General features: G+C 38.0%; 1 protein-coding gene across 7 annotated transcripts in view; it reads left to right on the forward strand.

Annotated features, from left to right (window-relative positions):
- LOC138160552 (hyaluronidase PH-20-like) overlaps window positions 1-12,282 on the forward strand; it is a 71,067-nt gene that overhangs the window by 6,256 nt on the left and 52,529 nt on the right. The window contains exon 1 of one of the 7 annotated variants that reach the window (XM_069087126.1): window positions 1,551-1,671. The exons of 5 other annotated variants lie outside the window; for them this stretch is intronic. The gene's annotated coding sequence lies outside the window, so the exon portion shown is untranslated. Of the gene's footprint in view, window positions 1-1,550; window positions 1,672-1,702; window positions 1,724-12,282 lie in introns of those variants that run through there. One more of the 7 variants, XM_069087127.1, reaches the window with a different exon arrangement.

Raw genomic sequence — 12,282 nt, forward strand, 5'->3', positions numbered from 1 at the left:
CATTTGAGGAGACATTTTCCTGAGGCCATAAGCCTTTCACTGTGGCTCAGCCCAAAACTCTGTTACTAGCCTAGCCCTCCTTTGTCCAGCTAGTTCCCACCCTTGATCCTCCCAAACCTTCCATTGTCTCATCTCCAGGTAGCCTCCAGCTACCTTCCCCCCTTAATCTCTCATCACTGGAGTCTGACCTAATTTGACTCCTCCTGCAGACCCTCCCCAAACTCCTCCTCTAGACCACCCCTAGATTCCTCCCACAACCTTTTTGTATATAAGACCCCATCTTGCCTCCATGAGGTGTGAGAGTGCTAGAGAAATGATCTAGTGCAGACTCACTCTAGGTCAGATGATTCTGGCCCACTTTGTCCAGTACAAGCATCACAGATACTGAGGCTTCTTAATAGTCTACTCATTATGAATAAACTTCGCTTTTCTTTGGCTGAGACAAGACTTGAGTCGAATTCATTTGGCAGGACCTGGCATGTTGTTATTTGGGGGTCTTGTGCACCCCTAACCCTATACCTCATCATTTTATGGTGACCTCATCAACCCTGACTCCAAGGAAGGCTTTTTGACCACTGCCACATCATGCTGCCTCTCATTTATTTGCATGTAGTTATAAAAAATTTTCTAGATACTGCCACAAAGATTGAAACACTTCAGGTCAATGTCATAAATGCACAGACATACCGACACTTGCACATGCACACATATACCTACACACATTTATTTTACCTTGTCAACCATAGTAACTAAGCTGCCCCAGGTAGATATTTGGAGGGTTTTCCCTTCATAAGCTGGATAGCCAGTCCTATTCAGTTGGACTCGGAAATGTAAAGATTCATATTTTTCTTTAGAAAAACAATAGATTCCTAGAGCTAGAACTAAATGGCTTTCTTTTCGACTGCTCATCAGGTCAATGCCAACAGTTAGTTGTACTGAACCTTTATCACCTCATCATTTCTTACAGACATTTTTTCTTTTTGTGACTTCATCTAGAGACTTGACCAGAATCTAAAACACATACACATTGTTTCAGTTGTAAAGTAACTTAGATTGTTAAAACAGTTCTAGAGACTGGGTTCAAATGAAAAGTAAATTAAAAATTCAATAGAACTAGCAATTGCTTTTTTTATTTTTGTTTTTGGGAGTCAGGAGTAATGATTCATTTGAATAGGTCAAGTAGTAATTAGGTGCAGCCTCAGGAGACATATTGTCCTGTAATAGTCAGAATTACAGGACTGATATACTTTATAAAGAACTCTTAACCTTTTGAAGCGATTTCCTTTAAATTGTGGTCTATGACATTTCCCCAAACCAAAAAAAAAAAAAAAATCCTAGTCCTATCAGGCCTGGATCCTTGGGTTCAATGGCTTTAAAATCCCAGAGGTGAAAATCTCTACATTCTGAATCTCTGTAAGCACCCAATTTGTTTCTTAAACCTGTGGTTGGATTGTCCAGCTCCTTTCAGAAGTCCCTCCCATTAGTCTTTTGTATTTTCTCAGTTAGCCTTCAGGACACTCCCAAGCTGCCACCAGCTTTGCAAATTCCCTCCTCTTTCATTTGGCAATGAATTTCCTGTTTCCCTTGTTTCTAGTTAGGAATCATTACCATTTCTTCTCCAACTTGTTCTTGATTAGTACTCAAACCTACCTGCTCTTCACATCCTCAAAGGTAAAATATGCTCAGTTTGTTGTGAGATTGGAGTTTTCATGGCTTTTGACTGGTATGATGTCTCTTATGCTTTTGGGTACTTAAAGGGGTTATAATTGTGATGGTTCTTGCAAGTGTCTTGTAAATTATGACATAGTTGGTAACATTTAATATGGTATTCTTAACATACCAATAGTCATAGTAAGGTGATTTGATTTGAAACAGAAAACTATTGGTTCATCATTGCTAAATCGCTTAGATTTTTGGTAAGAGTTATATCTTCTCATTTATGGAATGGAAATTGAACCCCATCTTTGACAAGACAGTTCTGTGGCGGAATAGTCAATGACTGAAAATAATGGGAGATTTGGGAGGCAGCATGGCACAGTGGAAAGAACCTGTTTGACTTAGAGTCTCAAGAGACTGGAGTTGGAATCTGATAGTCATTAGTTTTATGAAGCTGGGCAAAATACTCAAACTTTTCTCAGCATTTGTTTCCTTGTCTATGAAAGGGAGATCACTATCCCTCTAATACCTTCTTACTAGGTTATTGTGAGGATTAAAAGGATCATGTATATAAAGCATTTTACAAAGTGTTATACATATGTCAGCTAGTATTATGACTATGCTGCAGCATGCCCCAGTGGAAAGAATGCTAAACTTGAGTCATGATACTGGAACTCAAATGCTAATTTGACTACTTACTACTTGTGTTACTTTGGACAAGTTATTGAATCTAGTCTCCTCATTTATAAAATGAAGGGCTTGGTCTGGTTGGTCTCTAAGGCCCCTTCTAGCTTTAGATCTTATGATTTGAATATTATTTGGTATAACAATGTTTTTTATTAAAACTGTAAAAAAACAAGTGTATAACTAATAAACATTGAATTTAGCAATTTAACATTGCTTGCTATGCGGCAGTCAGTCAGTAAACATTTATTATGTGCCAGGGACCGTGCTATGCAATGAGGATACATATAAAAAAATGTAAACATTACTTGCATTCAAGGAGCTTATACACATCCTACATACTATATTTCATGTTATGGGCAAGTGAACTCATCTTCTTGAGTTCAAATCTAGCCTCAGACATTTACTAGTCACTTAACCTTGTTTGCCTCAGTTTCCTCATCTGTAAAATGGTCTGGAGAAGGAAATGCCAAACCACTCCGGTAACTTGGCTGAGAAAACCCCAGATGGGGTCATGAGGAGTCAGACATGACCGAAAAATGGCTGAAGAGTAGCAGTAGTCTAACCGCCTCATTTTACATGAAGAAAGGATGTTGACTGGAATCCCAGTTCTTGAACTCAATACTTGTATGGCCTTGGATAAGTTACTTCCCCTTTCCTTCATCTGAAGATCAAAGAGGTTTAATTGGCTGACCTTTAAGTTTCCTTTCAGACCTAAATGCATATTTCTTCAAGAGAGGTCGAATTACTTACATAAGATCACTTGAGCAGACAGCACAAGACTTGACCCTAGATCCCTTGATGAAAATGACAAGGCATTACTCACTATGCTACATTGATTCTTAGGTGATAAACCGGGTGATTGTGTCTGTGAATATAACTGCATAAAAACTTACAAGTTGGAGTGCTAGTTTAATATTGATGGGATACAGGTTCTGGGAAACCCCTTGAACTTTGAATCTTCTCACTTGACCTGGAATTTTCCTGAGGCCATTAAGCCTTTCATGATCACTAGACCAAAATCTTGTTACTAGCCTAGCCCTCCATTGTCCAGCTGTTCCCCACCCTTGATCCTCCCAAAATATCTATACTCAAATCTGTTACACTTAAACTAGTCTAGCCCTCCATTGTCTATCATCTCCAGGTAGCCTGGAACTATTTCTCACCCTTAATCTCTCATTACTGGAGTCTGACCTCATTTGACTCCTCCTCAAGACCCTCCTCAAACTCCTCCTCTAGACCACCCTTAGAACCCTCCCACAGTCTTTCTATATATAAGCTCCATCTTGCCTCTTTGAGGTAGCTGAGAATTATCTAGTGCAGACTCATTCTACATCAGATTATTCTGGCCCACTTGTCCAATACAAGAGTCACAGATACCTAGGGTTCTTAAGAGTTATGGCAAACCTTTAATAAACTTTGCTTTACTTTGGCTGAGAGAAGACTTGAGTTGAATTCATTTAGCAGGACCCAGTGTGATGGTATTTGGGGTCTCGAGTACCCTCAAACCTTAAACCTCAACATTTTATGGTTCCCTGACCTCAACAATATGGCTTTAAGGACTTGTACAAATGGGAATTTAGACTTCTGTATCTGAGGATGCTTTCAATGTGTTCTCTTCTCCAAGTAACCAAATAAATAGTCCTACTATAAGAAAATTGAACCCATGCAAAGTGATGAACAAGGCAGAATTTTTATAGAGTCACTAGTTACTGTTCTAAATTTTGCCATGGAGATAATTTATTATTAATACATTTATATTGTGTTTTAAAATTTCCAAAGCACTTATTAATGATAAAATAGCAGAGAGAGAAGGAAGTTTACCAGGGTCAAGAAGATAATCAATAAATGTTATTAATTTGAGTCTTTAAGCGTTGACTTAAATTTTGAATTTTCTTCATTTAATATATGGGCTTCTGGCCAAATGCATGATTTAATCTACCATTTGACTTGTATAATTCTAAATATGAAGTCCTACTCCTGTGTCTTGGTTGCAGTATGGGAGAGACCCTCTGTTTTTTGAAGGCAGTGACAGAAGAAAAGTTTATGCCCTCTGCCCCTTGGTCTCTCCCTCTTGTTGGATTGTTCCTCCCAGAAACTCCATTTGAGAGTGTCCAGGCCAACCATGTCTCATTCCTGTCCAGGCTGCACACCAGACTTTTCTCTACCTTGACCATCCTCCAAGGATTCTTTGGAAGGTATCCCCTCTGCTTTTCAGTTTTTTTTAAATGTATTATCTCATCCTCTTGGAAAATAAGTTCTTTAATGTTAGGGACCATCTTTCTATTGTCTTTTTGAGCCCTTAGCCCGATGTCTGGCTTAATAAATGCTTGTTGACAAATTGACTGGAACACAAATTCTGGAAGGTTCTATTATTCATCTAAAGCTTTGAGTATAGTCCCAGCAGCAGACTGTGTCTGCTTTCTAAATAGCCGCCTACTTAACAATACAGAGCTCAATAATAATAGGTTGGTTAATTTGGCAATAATTTTTTTGGCTATGGTGACCTAAGAAACAAAAGAAAAAGAATGTAATGTGAGCCCCTTTCCATTTTTAAAGTGATGGTGGCAATTGTTCAGTTATTTTTCAGTCTTGTTTGAATCTTTGTGACCCCATTTTGAGGTTTTCTTGGCAAAGTTACAGGACTGGTTTTCCATTTCCTTCTTCAGTTTATTCTACAGATGAGGAAAATGGAGCAAACAAGGTTAAGTGGTTTGCCCTCAAGAGTCACAGCTAGTAAGTGTCTGAGGCCAGATTTAAACTTAGAAAGATGAGTCTTTCTGATTCCAGGCCTGTCATGGTAGAAGGGTGATAAAGGTGGGAAATATGAAGCTAAGAATGATTTTCCATTCTTAGGTTTTAGACCATCTAGTGACTGAATCTTTAGACCATCTAGTGACTACCATATGAACTGAATTATATCAGTTTTCATGTTCTTAATATAAATGAAACTTGAAGACAAATGAAAATGTACTTAAATGAAAGAATTGTATCAGTGTGCCCCAGGATGATATTCTGAACCTTTTTTGGGTCCTTTATTATGATAATCTCTAGTTGACTTCATTAGCTCCCATGGGTTCAGTCATCACTTAAATAGATGATCCCTAATCTAAATATCAAGCCCTCATCTCTCTTTATTGTAGCCTTATATCTTCTACTTTGTCTGCTGTACATTTCCCACTCAATTTCGCATAGATGTATGAAACTTAACATATTCAAACAGTTTTCTCTGTTGAGCTACAGTCACTCATCTCCAATAGCTTCTTGACATCTCAAACTAGATGCCCCATAGGCATCTCAGACTCAACAGACCCAAAAAAAGAACTCATTATCCTTGTCCTCAAACACTCCCTTTCCAAACTTCCCTATCACTTGTGAAGGCACCCCTATCCTTCTGTCCACAAACATGCTTATCACCCTCAACTCCTCACTCTCACTCATCCCACAATGCCATCATGATAATGATCGTCAAACATATCCAATTCACTGCCAAATCTTTTCATTTCACAACTACCTTCACAACATTTCTCATATATCCCCTTCTTATGTCTCTTCTAGCTAGTTCAATCTCTTATTACCTTTCACCTGGAGTACTGTAAGAGCCTTTAGATTAGTCTGTCTGTCTCAAATCTCTCCATTATTACCCACACTCCACGACAAGGTGATATCTCTAAAGCATAGGTCTGATTGTATCCCTTCCTGATTCTAACTGACTAGGAAGCCTGAGACTCAGTGGGTCAATGATTTCTTTTTTTCTTTCTTTTTTTTTTTTTTTGCTTTTTGGAGGTGGGAGGGCAAAGCAACTGGGGTTAAGTGACTTGCCCAATGTCATAAGGCTAGTAAGTGTTAAGTGTTTGAGGCTGGATTTGAACTCAGGTCCTCCTGATTCCAGGGCTGGTGCTCTATTCACTGAGTCGCCTAGCTGTCCCAATGATTTCTTTATTTAGATGATGTACATGATAGGCATATGATCAATGGTCCTGGACTATAATGGGTCTTAATTCTAATTATGAATATTTGATCTAAATAATATAAAGAATATATGTTTAAGATCTTATTATTTTTAACTACATCTCATTTCTCCAATGCTGTCTTCTCCTGAGCCTCATAGGATTTCATCTAATTTTCTTAGATAATATGATCTTTTCTATAACTACTGGAGAAATGTGAATTTCAAACTTTTAATCATGAGTTTTCTATTATAAGATGCTACCTAATTAACTTTCTTGACTCTTTTCATATGTTTCCTTGTGTCATGGGGATCCTATTATATACAGTAGAAAGAGCATGAGACTAGAAGACCTAGTCTCTTTTTTTGTCACTTACTTCTTAGCTATGTCATCTTGGGTTGGTCTAGAGACCTCTAAGACTCACTAATTTATATTTTATATTGTAATTTATATATATTAAATATAATTTGTATTGTAAAATGAAAAAGTTGAGTTAGATAGATGTTCTGAGGGCATCAAATGAGTATTTAAATTTTAATCAACATAGTTAAAATATTTAATTTCTATATCCTGGTTCAATGTGTTTTCCAAAGTCAATGCTTCTTAATGATGAAAAAAAAATTTATAAAATGGTGATAGGTAACATCTTCCAATTCTTTAATTCCATCTTTGCTTAGTTGATTTAGTTTTGAGTAGCAAGCATTTATATAACACTTTAAAGTTTTCAAAGATCTTTATCTATATCTTATTTGATCCTTACAACAACCCTGGGAAATAGTGCTATAATTATTCCCGTTTTATAGATGAGGAAACTGAGATTGAGTGTGTTAAGTGACTTGTCCAGAGTTACATAGCTAGGGTTTGAAGCAGGATTTGAACTTAGGTCTACCTGACTCTAAGTGCAGTATGGTTTGCTACCATCTACAACATTTTTTCTTTTCCCAATATGTTTTTATTTATTTCATTAAATATTTCTCAATTATATGTACATTTTAAAATACTTTTTAAAAATTTTGAGGTCCAAATTATCTCCTTTCCTCCCTTCCCTGCCCTTTGAGAAGGCAAGCAATTTGATCTATATCATACCTGTGAAGTCATGCAAAACATATTTCCATATTAGTCATCTAGCAAAAGAAAACACAGACAAACCCCTCCCCCCAACCCAAAACTAACAAGAAAAATAAAGTAAAACAAGCATGCTTTGGTCTATAGCCAGGTTCCAACAATTCTTTTTCTGGATGTGGATAACATTTTTCATCATAAGTCCTTCAGAATTAACTTGTGTTGATCAGAGTAGCCAAGTTATTCACAATTGATCATTGCTATCAGTATGTACAATGTTCTCTTGGCTCTACTCATTTCACTTTGCCTCATTCCAAATAAGTCTTTCCAGAGTTTTCTGAAACCATCCTGATCATCATTTCTTATAGCACAGTAGTATTCCATCACAATCATATACCACAATTTCTTCAGTCATTCTCTGGTTGATGGGTATCTCCTCAATTTCCAATCCTTTGCCACCACAAAAAAAAAAAGCCATAAATATTTTTTACACATAGATCCTTTTCCTTGTCCTTTGACTGTTTGGGGGGTACAGACTAATAGTGGTATTGCAGGGTGAAAGGATATGCACAATTTTATATCTCTTTGGGCTGTTTCAAATTGCTCTTCAGAATGATTGGATCAGTTCACAGCTCCATCATCAATAGTTCATTAGTGTCCCACTTTTCCCTCATCTCCTCCAACATTTGTCATTTTTTTCCTCTTATCACATTAGCTGATCTGATAGGTGGGAGGTATTAAGCTCAAAGTTGTTTCAATTCGTATTTCTTTAATCAGTAGTGATTTAGAGCATTTTTTCTTCTTTTTATAGCATTTTTATATGATTATAGACAGCTTTGATTTCTTAAAAAAAACTGCTTGTTCATATCCTTTGACTACTTATCACTTGGAGAATGACATATTATAAAACTGACTAAGTTCTCTAAATATTTGAGAAGTTTTATCAGAGAAACTTACTGTAAAATTTTTCCTTCTAGTTTCCTGCTTCCCTTTTAATCTTGGCTGTATTGGTTTTGTTTTAGCAAAGTCTTTTTAATTTAATGTAATCAAAATAGTCTATTTTATGTCCTGTAATGGTTTCTCTCTCTTGGTTGGTCACAAACTCTTCCCTCATCTATAGATCTCACAGGTAAAATTTTCCATGTTCTCATAATTTGCTTATGTCATCATTCTTTATGTCTTTATGATTTTATCTTGGTATATAGTGTGAGATGTTGTTTATATCTAGTTTCTGACAAACTACTTTGCAGTTTTCCTAGCAATTTTTGTCAATAGTGAGTTCTTCTCACAAAGGCTTGGATCTTTGGGTTTATCAACCACTAGATTACTATCATCATTAATTACTGTGTATTGTGTACCTTATCTATTCCACTGATCCACCACTCTATTTCTTAGCCAGTACTAGATTGTTTTGAGGATTACCATTTTGTAATACAATTTGCTTTGTCTTCTGTTAGGAGCCTCCTTCCATCAATACATCCTGGTGGAAGTGACACCCTCTTCTCTTGAGAACTGAATAAAAGCTTCCTGTTCTTAGTCCAAGACACCTCTAAGTTTATATAAAATTTGGGTAGGGGATTTTTGGGGTCCCTATACCCCACACATTACCAATCTGACCTCTTTCCAGTTCCTGAACTTACAATTTTCTCCTCTATTAATTGGGATCATTGGATGATGGAATCAGAGTTGGTAGGGACCTGAGGCCATCTAGTCCAATCACTTCATAAGTATAAGAGTAAGAGTCCTTTTTAAAAAAAGTTTCATATTAGTCATATTATGAAAGAAGAAACAGACCAAAAGGTGATAAAACCCCACAAAAACAAAAGAGTGAAAAAAATAGTTTGCTTCAATCTGCATTGAAGATTTCAATAGACTCCATCAGTTCTTTCTCTAGAAGCAGATAGCATTTGCCATTCTGATTCCTTTGAAATTGTCTTGAATCATTGTTCTGCTGAGGATAACTACATCATTTACAGTTGATCATCATACAAGATACACATTATTGTGTACAATGTTCTCTTGGTTCTGCTTACTTCATTTTGCATCAGTTTGTGTAAGTTTTTCCAGGTTTTTCTGAAATCAACCTACTTGTCATTTCTTATAGCACGACAGTATTCCATTACGATCATATACCACAACTTGTTCAGTCATTCCCAATTTATTGGCATCCTTTCAATTTCTAATTATTTGTCAACACAAAAAGAGCTGCTATAAATATTTTTTGTACAAATAGGTCTTTTTTCTTTTTAAAAAAATCTCTTGGGATGCAGACTTATCAAGGGGTGTGCACCGTTTGATTGCCCTTTGGGCATAGTTCCAAATTACTCCATAAGAGTCTTTGAATTATCCCACTCCACTTCAGTCAGACCATACATTTTTGTTAAGCATCTACTGTGCCTGACATTGTGCTAATTGCTTGGGGTCCAAAGAAAGGTGAAACAGAGTCCCTGCTCTCCCAGAGCTCAGAGTTGAAAGAGGGAGATAAGATGCAAACAAATATGTATGAACAAACTACAAATAGGACAAATTTGAAGTAATTAACAGAGGGAAAGCACCAGGATTAAGAGTGATCAGGAAAGACTCCCTGTAGAAAGCAGGATTTTAAATGGAACTTAGAGAGCTAGAGAATTGGGGAGATAGAGATGAGGAGAAAGAGTCACTGGGGCAATGGCCGGTGGAAATGCCTGGAATTGGGAGATAAAGTTTCTTGTTTGGGGAATAGCAAGGAGACTAGTGTCATTGGATAACATTGTGTGGGTATGGGTGGGTGATGAAGTATAAGAACTTGAAAGTGGGGGTGGGTGGCAGTGCAGTATATAAAGAACTTTGAATGCTAGAGCACTGGTGTCAATCTCAAATAGAAATAAGGGCCACTAAACCATATATAATGATCCCTGTGCACCACATGTTAACTTTGAAAAACATGCTTTTGTTTATTTTATTAAAATTTTCAATTATATGTTACTCTGTTTCTGCACATGAGGGGGGGGCGGGTATTGCTGGGTTTGACACCTTTGCTTTAAAAGATTTCACACAGGAGCAGTGGCTTCTGCTCCTCATCTCCACCTCCTAGGTTCCCTAGCTCCCTTTAAGTTCTGTAAGAGGGATATTATGTTATCTTATTTCGATCCCACAGATGTTATTGGGAGATAATCAACAAAGCTGTGGGGGAAGATCACTTATCTTATTTTATCAAGACAATGGCCATCTTGGTGCCCTTGGAAAGAAAGGTCGGGTTGGGACAACTGGTTCGAACCTGAGGGGTCATGCCCTGGTCATTTCTCACTACCACACCTATGTAATCTGCATAAGGAGGGAATGTTGGGTAATGAAGAGTGTAAACAACCTAACTGGCTGGAATGGGGAACTGTTTAACCTCACTCCTGCTTCTTATCAGTGTGGGTGTTCCTAGTGAGCACCACACCCTCTTCCTCAAGATAAGCATAATACATGCCTTTCTATGCCTACTCTGTTTCTGAGTTCTTTCTTTGAGAATGGGTCTATCACTTGGATCTTCCTGAGGGCACATGATCTGGGAAGCAGTAAACAGCAGAAGCCCATTTGGGCTAACTCGATGACTTTGCCTAGGAAATCCTGTGATCCCCACAAGCATGCGTCTCACAGTTTCAAAGAAATCCTGCCGTCTACAGGAAGCCTTTCTTGATCCCTCTAGGTCCTCGTGCTTTCCCTTTGTTAATTATTCCAAATTTATACTATATGTAGCTCGTCTTGTACATAGTTGTTTGCATGTTTGATCCTGGAAATGATAAGGAGTCAAGGGATTTTAATGAGTAGGGAGATGTGTGTGTGTGTGTGTGTGTGTGTGTGAGCGAGAGGGAGACAGACAGAGAAAGAGACACACAGGGAGAGAAAAAGAGAGAAAGAGACAGAGAGAGGCAGAGAACCAGACTTTTAACTTTAGGAATATCACTTTGACAACAGAGTAGAAGATAGCTGGAGTGAGGAGAGACTTGTGGCATTCTGTAGGACTTGTATAACTCCAGGAAGCTAGTTGGAAATCTCACTCTTAGCAGGTTATTGGTGGATGCCTTCAGCCAGCCTGGAGAGAAAGAATTCCTTAGGGGGAATCCTGCAGGAGGGAAGAGAGGGCCTCATCTTTGATTATCTCTGACCAATGGCCACCACTTCCCTACCCTTTGGAGAGAAAGACCTTTTGGCTAGATGATTTGGATTCTTTCATTGGCCTTAAAGTTCTAGTGATATCCCCAGGGCAACAGAGGTTGGTGGATATACTGAATATGATGAAGAAAGGAAGAATCACAGCATTATTCAGTCAGATAGCATTTATTAAGCACTTACCATGTGCCAGGCATTGTGGGAATACAAATACAAGGAGAAGAAAATACATCCTTGCCCTCAAAGACCTCACATTCCAATAGGGGAAGATTCCACATAAAAGGGAGCTGAAAAGGGGTAGGAGCTAGGGGTGGTGAAGGCACTTGGCCTGGGGGCATGGAAGAGAAAAGTCCTGTGGAGATCAGTCAGCAATGCAGCCTAGAGAGGAATAAAGACATATTTGTCTTAAGCTTCCTCCTTGAAATGGAGGCTCTGGAAGGAAGCAGCCAATCAGAGGGAGAAGATACAGGGGCAGAGGTACTGCTGGTGGGAGAGAGTACCACATTCAGACTTTGCGGGAGTGTGTGTGCTGTTTTGAGCAACTGTTCCTTAAGAGGTTACCCACTAAAAAGGTTAGGGTTGCTCTGGAGACCCCAAAATATGTTGGTACAACATGCCAGGTCCTGCCAAATGAATTTGGCTCGTCTTCTCAGCCAAAGAAAAGTAAAATTTATTAAAAGTTTGCTTGCATTAGACACAGAGTAAGTCTGTGCTAGGTCATTCTATGATGCTGTCACTATTCTATGGCATTCTACGGTGCTCTCACACCACATGTGAGATGGGGTCTTATATA

The sequence above is a fragment of the Petaurus breviceps genome, unplaced genomic scaffold (assembly GCF_028583685.1).
Source record: "Petaurus breviceps papuanus isolate PSGF00001 unplaced genomic scaffold, PetGlider_PUasm1.0 181, whole genome shotgun sequence".
In the NCBI taxonomy this organism is placed as follows: domain Eukaryota; kingdom Metazoa; phylum Chordata; class Mammalia; order Diprotodontia; family Petauridae; genus Petaurus; species Petaurus breviceps.